Source organism: Oryctolagus cuniculus, chromosome 8, assembly GCF_051225735.1.
Source record: "Oryctolagus cuniculus isolate XC-2025 breed Fujian yellow rabbit chromosome 8, ASM5122573v1, whole genome shotgun sequence".
Classification (NCBI taxonomy): Eukaryota; Metazoa; Chordata; class Mammalia; order Lagomorpha; family Leporidae; genus Oryctolagus; species Oryctolagus cuniculus.
The window spans coordinates 95,569,101-95,580,093 of record NC_142874.1 but is presented as its reverse complement, the minus strand read 5'-3'; the positions used below and the strand labels follow the sequence as shown (position 1 = coordinate 95,580,093).

Sequence of the window (10,993 nt, the reverse complement as noted above, 5' to 3'; positions counted from 1 at the left end):
TGCTGCTGGTCCTTCCCGGGTTGGCTGCCGACCCCTCCACCTCCGTGGAGGGGCGGTACCCCCTGCCACTTTCCCCGCTTCCGCAGAGGAGTGGCACACCACCAGCCGGCTCTCTCGGGGGCTGCTCAGGTGTTCCTTCAGATGTTCCTGGTGCATGTTGTCTCTCTCCTCCTTTATAGTCCTCTTCCACCAATCCCAAATCTGCTGCCCACACGCCAAGCACGCTGCTCTCCTCCAATCAGGAGCAGGATCAGCTCCTGCAGCTTGTCAAACTGATGAGGCAGCTGCGTAGAGGTTGTTTGGTCTCTCTCTCTCTCAGCGCCATATTGTGGGAGAGCAGACGCATAGAATAAGTCTTAATTCCAGTAACTTAGTCTAGTCTCAGTTGCTCCCCACAAGAAGCTTGCAAACTTTAAGGCTTGAGGGTCTCATAATTTTTCCTTACTCATAATGTCTTGGTGTCATGGAGGTATCTATAAGATACCTCATTTTCTTTTACATTCCTTTCAAAGCTCTGTAACAACAGAGTCTCTGTTATTGATGTAGAACAGTTTGAAGGACTGGAAATCAAATCAAATCACAAGAGCTGAAGGAGACTGTATGAGCTCGTATGTAATGTACATATTTTAGCATTAATTGTACAAATGCAAGCATTTAAAGCTATAAAAATCCTTTGTTAATATTACTCCAATAAGCATAGTATTATTAAAAATGTCTTCAGTTGCTTTGTTATAAAATTTGCAACAAATTGCAATATCCTCCAGCCATAAATAATATGCAGAGTATGAAGAAACTGTTAATCAGATAGTGTAATGTTTCCATTGATAACTCTATAAGGAAGAACCAGCAGACCAGATCTAACATAGAACATCTCACTAAATTTTATGCATGGAAAGTTTCAGACACTAGTTGTGCTGTTTGGTGCAATTTGGCTGAACTTCATCTTCAGAAGACTAAATCCAACATCTACACATGCCAGTATAATCATCAAAACCAAATGTATTCCAACCGACCATAGGAAAAAAATCTGATATTGGGAAAGCAAAAGGATTACACACATTACTTTACAAAGTACCACACAAAGGTTTAAAACAGTTCTGAAAATGAAGTAAATTGCCTTCAGTCAAGGGAATAAAAAAAAAGCCAGTATTGACAATTTACTATCTCTGACATCTGTGGAGACAGTGAGCATCTGTTGTGTAGCTATTTATGGGGCAATTCAAGTAGTTTGCTTTTTCATTTGGGTTCAGATTGCAAATTTATTGCTGTGAGAAAAGGATGGAGGCTGCTTGACTGGAGTGATCTGAATTTTAACATTGGACTTCTCTGTACCACCAGCTGTTTCTCCAAGGCCCACTCGCTTTTTTTTTTTTTTTTTAATTTGACAGAGTTAGATAGTAAGAGAGAGCGACAGAGAGAAAGGTCTTCCTTTTCCGTTGGTTCACCCTCCAAATGGCTGGCGCGCTGCGCCAATCTGAAGCCAAGAACCAGGTGCTTCTCCTGGTCTCTCATGGGGTGCAGGGCCCAAGGACTTGGGCCATCCTCCACTGCCTTCCCAGGACCCAGCAGAGAGCTGGACTGGAAGAGGAGCGACCAGGACTAGAATCCAGCACCCATATGGGATGCCGGCGCCACAGGCAGAGGATTAACCAAGTGAGCCACGGCGCCGGCCCCCACTCACTTTTTAATCTCAGCTGCCATCATTAGGAAAGTCTGTTCTACATTAGTTGCGTTCTTAGCACTGTTTCCAAGAATGGGATTTCAAGGGAATTGGCAAATTCCTTTGCTGTTGTGTAATGTACTACTTTCACTGTGGTCAGATCACATTTGTTTCCCACCACCAAGTTGTTGACATTTTCATTGGCATGATGGTCTATTTCCTGCAGCCACTCTTTAAGACTATTGAAGGACTCCTGACCTGTGACATTGTACACAGCTATGACGCCATGGGCTTCTCTGTAATAACTGGAGGTGATTGTTCAAAACCTTTATTAGCCTGCTGTGTCCCATATTTGAAGCTTGATTGCTTTCCCATCTAACTCTAATACTTCTTCTTCTTCTTCTTCTTCTTCTTTTTTTTTTTTTTTTTTTTTTTTTTTTTTTTTTTTTTTTGGCAGGCAGAGTGGACAGTGAGAGAGAGAGACAGAGAGAAAGGTCTTCCTTTGCTGTTGGTTCACCCTCCAATGGCCGCTGCGGCCGGCGCACCGCGCTGATCCGATGACAGGAGCCAGGTGCTTCTCCTGGTCTCCCATGGGGTGCAGGGCCCAAGCACTTGGGCCATCCTCCACTGCACTCCTGGGCCACAGCAGAGAGCTGGCCTGGAAGAGGGGCAACCGGGACAGAATCCAGCGCTCCGACCAGGACTAGAACCCGGTGTGCTGGTGCCACAGGCAAAGGGTTAGCCTATTGAGCCGCGGCACCGGCCACTCTAATACTTCTTATGTTGAAATCCACACCCATTGTGCTGATGAAGCTTTCCGTAAATGTTCTATCTGCAACCCTAAGAAGGTGGCAAGATTTTCCAACCACAGAGTCACCAATCAGAAATAATTTGAATAAATAATCATATTCGGGATCCAAGCTGGACATGACACTGCAGCCACCGTCACCGCTATTGCTGTCCTTGCTGTAGCTGCCACCTCCTTGACCCTCCAGCACGGGTAATCGAAAGACAAGAATGAGAACTATAAAACCCATTTGGCTTGCATATTCAAGCATAAATATGGGTACTCTCTCGAGTCATAAATGAATTCACTACTGAATGAATGGGTGACTGAATGAAGAAGTAAATGAGATTCACTGTGAATTATGAAATCAAAGTAAATTAACTTTCTATAGCAATCTGTAGATTGTATTTATGAGGACTGTGTATGGAAAAATAACCACTTAATACCTATGATGGGGAATCTATTTAACATCATTTCCGGAACAAGAAGGTGGGAGTGGAGGGGCTGGAGTGAGATGGAAAGGCAAAAGGAAAATGATGTTAAAATGAAGGAACTCAGACTATTAACAAAATAGAGCCATGAATCTCGGAGATGCTTCACCAAAATTTAACATCCAACAAAAGTTCCATAAAATTTGTATTAAATTGACTATTACATTCTTCTGTATTGTATCTTTTGTAGAGCTTTTCCTTGTTTATGCTTTCAATGAATTTCAGCTGCAGTGAGCTTATTAGCCTGGACTTTTCCTCTCTTCCTGGGTCCCAGCTGGCCAATGAGAACACTATTTTAAACAACTGACCATGCACCTGGGTATCTGCAGCCCTTCTGGGGGTATTAGCTGTTGTCCATTTTCCACCTTCTCTGCTGTTTATAAAGACTCACCTTGTTTCTGACTGTGCAGAGATCATTCTCTGCCTCTGACAATAGTTTACCAGAAACTGTGTATCTGTTTCATGGCCTTTAGATATATGGAGGACTGACTTTGGTCCATAGCTTGCTTTTTATTTAAAAAAAGTTATTGGAATACAGTACAAACAAATGTGTTTTTTGTCCTCTGTTCATACCCATAACAAACACCAAAATTAAGAACAAAATCTTACTAATACCCTAAGAATCCTCACTATTCCCTTCTTCTCCATTTTCTTTACAAAGGAAAGAGAGTTTAGTGTCATTTACATGGTATTAGTGAAACAATATTTTTAACTATGTAACAGATGATATGATATCCACATTATTTTCATACTCTATATATTACCTAACACAAATAAGAGAAAACATGTAATAATTGTCTGAGTCTGGCTTATTTCACTGAACAAAATGATCTTCATTTGCATCTATTTTGCTGCAAATGTCAGAATTTTATTCTTTTTATGGCTGAGTAATATTCCACCATGTGTATATACCACATTTTCTTTCTCCAGTCATCAGTTGATGGACATCTAGGTTGATTCCATATCTTAGCTATTGTGAACTGAGCTGCTATAAATATGGGAGTACAGCTAACTCTTTTATATGTTGATTTCATTTCCTTTGGATATATTCTCAGGAGTAGGATGACTGAATATGGTAGGTATATTTTTAGTTTTCTGTGGAGTCTCCACATTGTTTTACATAATGGTTGTACAAATTTGTATTCCTACTAACGGTGTGTTAGGGTACCTTTTGCTCTACAGGCTCACCAGCATTGGTTGTTTCTTGAGTTTTGGATAATAGCCATTCTAACTGAAGTGACTTTATACTTCATGGTGATTTTTATACTTCATGGTGATTTTTATCTATATTTCCCTGATGGTTAGTGATCCTGAGCATTTTTTTAAGCGTTGTTTGGCCATTTATAATTCATGTCTGTTCATGTTCTTTGTTTCTTATGTGGGTTGTTAGCTTGTTTGTTGATGAGTTTCTTGAGCTCCTTGTATATATTTGATATTAATCTTTTATCAGATGTATAAATTGCAAATATTTTCTTCAATTCCGTAGGTTGCCTTTTCACGTTGTTAATTGTTTTCTTTGCTGTGCTTAACTTGATGTAATTCCTTTTGTCTATTTTTGCTTTTATAGCCTATGCTTTTGCAGTCTTATCCAACAAGTCTTTGCCTAGGCCAATGTCCTACACTGTTTCCCCTTTGTTTTCCTTGAGTAATTTCAAGTTTTCTCCTCTTGGGTTTAGAGCCCTGATCCACTGTGAGTTGACTTTTATATAGGGTATAAGGTAGTGGTCTTGTTTCACTTTTACATGTGGAAATTCAAGTTTTCCAACTTTTGTTGAAGAGACTGTTTTTATTCCAGGGAGTGATTTTAGCTCATTTGTCAAAAATTGGTTGTAGATATAGGGATTAATTCGAGGGTTTTCTATATTGTTCCGTTGGTCTACCTATCTATTTATGTGCCAATACTGTGCTGTTTTGATAACCACAGGTTTGTAGTATGTCTTAAAATCTTGTATTATGATGCCTTGGCTTATTGTTTAAAATTACTTTGATTTTTGCGGTTTTTTGTGTTTCCATATGAAGTTTAGGATTATTTTTTCTAGTTCTACTAAGAATGTTCTTGGAATTTTAAATTGGAATCACTTTGAATCTCTAAATTGCTTTGGGTAGTGCAGACATTTTGATGATATTAATTCTTCCAACCCATGAACATGGAGGATTTTTCCTTGTTTTTGATCTTCTCTTTCTTTCATTAGTATTTTCATTGCAGAAATATTTCACATCCTTGGTTAAATTCATCCCAAGGTGTTTTAAGTATTTTTTGTAGCTCTTTTACATAGGACTGATCTTGTAAGATCTTTGTTAGCCAGAATATTGTTGGTGTATAAGAATGCTGATGAATTTTGTGTGCTGATCTTCTATTCTGCCACTTTGCTGAATTCTCTTATGAGTTCTAATAGTCTCTTAGTGAAATATTTATGTTCCCCTTTATAAAGGATCATGTCATCTGTAAACAGGGAAAATTTGACTTCCTCTTTCCCAATTTGTATCCCTTTGATTTCTTTTTCTTGCCTAATGGCTCTGGCTAAAACTTCCAGAACTATATTGAATAGCAATGGTGAAAGTGAGCATCCTTATCTGGAAATGCTTACAAGTTTCCCCCATTAAATATGATGCTTGCTCTGGGTTTGTCATATATAACACTAATTGTATTGGGGTATATTCCTTCTATACCCAATTTTTTAAGGTTTTTGTCATGAAAGGATGTTGTGTTTTATCAACTTTTTCTTCACATATATTGAGATACCCATATGATTTTTTTTTGTTGTTTTTACTCATCCATTTATTTGAGATAATTACATTTCTGTTTGCTTTATTTCTATTTCATTGTTAAGTTAATATTTAAATACATTCTTTAAATGTTTTAATAAGGATTTTGCTTTTATTTCCCATTGTCAGTGTTGAAAGTTCTGAATTTATTATTTTTTTCTTGCATTATAACTTGAAACTAAAAATGTGTTTTAAAGCGTTCATTTTGTGTTACTTGAAATATTAACCTCAAGTATAGGATGGTAGTTGACTACTGTTGTTGCTCTATGATTAGAGACTCACTAAAGAATTTTTTTGATTTTTTTTTTTTTTTTTGACAGGCAGAGTGGACAGTGAGAGAGAGAGACAGAGAGAAAGGTCCTCCCCTCTCCACCGGTTCACCCCACAATGGCCGCCGCGGCCGGAGCACTGCGCCGATCCAAAGCCAGGAGCCAGGTGCCTCCCCCGGTCCCCCATGTGGGTGCAGGGCCCAAGCACCTGGGCCATCCTCTGCTGCACTCCCTGGCCACAGCAGAGAGCTGGCCTGGAAGAGGGGCAACCGGGACAGAATCCAGCGCCCCGACCAGGACTAGAACCCGGCGTGCCGGCGCCGCTAGGCGGAGGATTAGCCCAGTGAGCCGCGGCGCCGGCCTGTTTGTGAATTGTGCTTTTAGATGGTGGTCGAGGCCGGCTTGGGCCCTGCACCCCATGGGAGACCAGGAAAAGCACCCGGCCCCTGCCATAGGATCAGCGCGGTGCGCCGGCCGCAGCGCGCCGGCCGCGGCGGCCACCGGAGGGCGAACCAACGGCAAAGGAAGACCCCTCTCTCCGTCTCTCTCTCCCACCGCCCACCCTGCCCGTCAAAAAAAAAAAAAAAAGAATTTTTAATATGAACCTTAAATAAAGTTGCCTTTTAGCCTTTATTGACAGGGATAACACCTTTTCCCATCCTGGTCATGAGTCCCTTCCGTGGTGAGCACCTGTGCTTTATCACCCCATCCTGTTTCCACATCTGCGTTCTCATCTTGGTCCCCAACCTTTTTTAGCAAAATAATTTGGTTTTTTATTTACTTGAAAGGTGAAGTTAAAGAGAGAGAGACATCTTCCATTCACTAGTTTACTCCCCAAATTGCTGCAACAGCCAGAGCTATGTCATGCTGAAGCCAGGAGCCTGGGTCTCCCACCTGGGTACAGGTGGTCAAGCACTTAGGCCATCTTCCACTGCTTTCCCAGGTGCATTAGCAAGAAGCTGGATTGGAAGTGGAGCAGCCGGGTCTCTAACCAGTGCCCACATGGGATGCCAGCTTGCAGGTAGTGGCTTAATCTGCTATGCCACAATGCCTGCCCCAATAATTTCATTTTTATACTTCATTTTGCTTATGTGATGCATCATGTTTAACATTTGCATATTTCGAACCATCCCTGTATCCCTGGAATAAATCCTACTTGATCCAGGAGGATGATCTTTTCAATATGTTGTTGGATATGATTTTCTGGTATTTTGTTGAGAATTCAGTTTACTTGGAGACATTAAAAACAAAATTCTATATATAAAAAAAGCCTGCAGGAAGACAGAAATATTATTCAGTATTGAATTGTAGGCCTGGAGTTCATTCCTATTCATTCTTTTCTTGCATCCTTAAATGTACATGCACACATGCATACACACAAACACACATTTATTAACTACCCAAACAAGAATAGTTTTCATAACATTGTCTGGCACATTACCCTCATTGGTTTTCTTTATAACTATGATTCACAATCTTATTTATTTATTTAATTGTTCAACATTTCACCCCTTATACCTAACAATAAATGGGTTGTGATTTTGCTTGTTAACCACTGTATCCCTAGTATTCAACAAATACAGTACTGATGTACCTTGTCTTAGTACATATCACCAATATTGAGTTTTTCACAAACTGACTATGATGATTGGTTCGGGCAAAGTTTAGAAGCTAAGGAATTACAGGTCTTTATCAGATGCATTCAACTCACAGAATTTTGTTATGTGGATTCTTTAAAAAAATGTAATTTATTTCTTTAAATTTTGCTTGAAATACCAAGAGACAGAGACAAATAGACAGGAAATCTATCTGGGTAACCCAAGTGGGCAGCCAGGAAGCAAGTACCTGTTGTCTCCCAGGTTGTATATTGGCAGGAAGCTGGAATTGGAAGTGAAACTGGGTCTGACTCAGGCTCTCCAATATGAGATGCAGGCATCCCAAGCAGCTTGTCTTAACTGTTATAACAAAAACTTGCATCTGGATCCTTAAGTAATTCAATTCTTGGCATGGTTTTTTTAGAACTGATTTCAAACAGTGTTCCCTACATTTCAGAAAAATAAAAATAATAATGGTCTAGTCCATTCCACAGATGCATGAATTCATTGTGCAAAGATTTTTTGACACCTACTTTAAGTCACACTGAGCTAATAACTGATATTTAAAAGGTAAACAAAGATAAACAAGATAGACAAGTTTGCTATTCATTACAGACACTTCCCTGGATTTTCAGGTGGGGACCTGATTCTTCCATAAAAGTTGAGGAAGTGACTGATAAGAGGAAGCAACAAGTTTAATGCAAATGTCTGGAAGTCTAGGAAGAGATAGGGCAGAACCTGCATGCTAAAGAAAGGAAAAATCTGGCCCACTGTACAACACTGGGCTAGGATTATCTTGAGCTCTTTAGCAGAGGAAAATTAGAAATTTTCCCTTTTTTAAAAAAAATTATGTATTTATTTCAAAGACAGAGAGATAGAGAGCACTTCCATCCCCAAATGCCCACTACAGCCAGGGCTGGGCCAACTGGAAGCCAGGACCCTTGAACTCTATTCATTTACCACTATGCCACGATGCCAGCCACAGAAATGTTCCTTAAAACTCACATTATAACATCTGAACACTTTAGTGAATTATATTTTTTCATAGTCGGTTCCAGTTATTTTAATCAATCACCCTATTTTTATAAAATCCTGAATCAAATTATCCTCTACATATTGCTTCTCACTTTTTATTCTATTATAGCAGCGGGTGGACAATACTTGGTTAGAAATTCCAAGGAGGGAAGTGATGAAGTGATGAAGATCTGGCCTGACTGACAGGGTGGTGCTATGGGAAGAAAATTGCAAATATTACAGAGACAACCTGGTACATGTGCTCCATGCTCAACCCTCAGTGCTTCTGGGAACTCCACCAAAGCTGAAGTAGTTTTCTTTGATGATCCAAGTAAACTTACTCAAAGATGGAATGCCCAGCTCTCATTGACAGCTTGGTAATTAATTTACATTCTTCTAATGTGCAAACGTTACTGCTTTTGTTTATTGCTTTCAGATTTTGTTTTCTACAGGAGTTTTTCTTCCCACTCTCACCGTCTTTTATAAGTCCTGTTTTGGTCACTGTTTTTGGTCCTCTGACCAACTTACTTGCTTATAGGCAATAAAATATTGTGTTTGCAAAATAACTTAATGACTGAGTCATGCTTCCACAATTTATACTTGGAGGATCCACAGAGGGTGTTGTCCACCCTCACCTGCTGTAGTGGACAAATAACTGGTTAGGGAAAAAGGTTTCTGTAATATTCCTAAAAAAATAAGGTATTTTAGAAACATTTTGGTGTCTTCTCAAAAATCAACATACCTATTGAGGCTATATGTATTGTAACAGACTGCTTATTCCAAAGTCCCTCTTGTCTTCAGGCCGATGAAAGTTGACCTCAAGGAGTATAGCATTTTGTTCACTACTGATCCCCAACACATAGAGCTATATATGCCATTTGTAAGGTTCTTGAAAATATGTATCGAACTAAATGGAAACATTCACTTGTTTGGTAGTTAGGAGAAACTGCCAGAAGAAAAATTGCTAGGTCAGGGAATACTCATGACCTTTGATAACTTTGAACCAAATTGCCTCCAAAAAGAAGCCGAGTGCTCCTGTTTTTCTGTATCCTGGAACACATTAAGGAATATTTGCTTTATGTTCTGCGGACCTGTTATGCACAGTTATCATTTCTTTCTTCTTCTTCTTTTTTTTTTTTTTTTTTTTTTTGACAGATAGAGTTAGACAGTGAAAGAGAGATACAGAGAGAAAGGTCTTTCTTCCATTGGTTCACTCCCCAAATGACCACTACAGCTGGCGCTGCACCGATCCAGTGCCAGGAGTTAGGTGCTTCTTCCTGGTCTCCCATGCGGGTACAGGTCCCAAGCACTTGGGCCATCCTCCACTGAAAATGAATCTTGATGTGAATGGAAGGGGAGAGGGAGCGGGAGATGGGAGGGGTGCAGGTGGGAGGGAAGTTATGGCGGGGGGAGCCATTGTAATCCGTAAACTGTACTCTGGAAATTTATATTTGCTAAATAAAAGTTTAAAAAAATATTTTAATGATTTTTATGTTTAATTTTTAATCAGTCTAGAAATTTTATTTCAAGTGTAAAGAATCTAATTTAACTCCTCATGCCCCTACCAATCACCAAATTTTGCCTGTTGTTCTGAGTAAAGGATGTACTTATTGAGTCATTCTTGTTGGATTGTATCTGTGGACCATGTATGAGTGGATAAATTGGGGACCGTAGAGGTCAACCTGATGTCTTTATTTTCATACCTGGGGGTGTGAGGCTATCAGTGAAGACCAAGAAAAATCTTCTATCTGTTTATCTTCTGTCCCAGATCCTGTTGCACATTTCAAGTTTCTTGTCTTCTAGGCTTCTCTGAAAGTATAGAGATCCTCTAGCTTAGGAAGCTGACCTTGGTGGCTGGGTATTTCCAACCCCAAACTTCTTTTTTTTTTAAGATTTATTTATTTATTTGAAAGTCAGAGTTACACAGAGAGAGAAGGAGAGGCAGAGAGAGAGAGAGAGAGAGAGAGAGAGAGAGGTCTTCCATCTACTGGTTCACTCCCCAATTGACCGCAACACTCAGAGTTGCCCTGGTACAAAGCCAGGAGCCAAGAGCTTCTTCTGGGTGTCCCACATGGGTGCAGGGGCCCAAGGACTTGGGCCATCTTCTACTGCTTTCCCAGGCTATAGCAGAGAGCTGGATTGGAAGTGGAAAAGCCAGGACTCGAACCACCACCCATATGGAATGCTGGCACTGCAGGTAGTGGCTTTACCCACTATGCCACCATGCCAGCCACAACACCAAACTTCTATAACGAGGCATTGTGACTTCCAACTCTTTTCTACTTTTTAAAAATGTATAATATGTTCTTTTACCATTTATTATCATGACTTTAGGTTGCTTTGATATTTTTTATATTTTATTTGAAATAGTAAAATTATCATTTTATTCTTTTACAACTCAGTTCCTCATA

General features: G+C 39.9%; 1 pseudogene; it reads right to left on the bottom strand.

The window, feature by feature from the left end:
* Positions 1–1,246: 1,246 nt before the first annotated feature.
* Positions 1,247–2,589, bottom strand: LOC100350185 (ras-related protein Rab-1A pseudogene; annotated as a pseudogene).
* Positions 2,590–10,993: the final 8,404 nt, after the last annotated feature.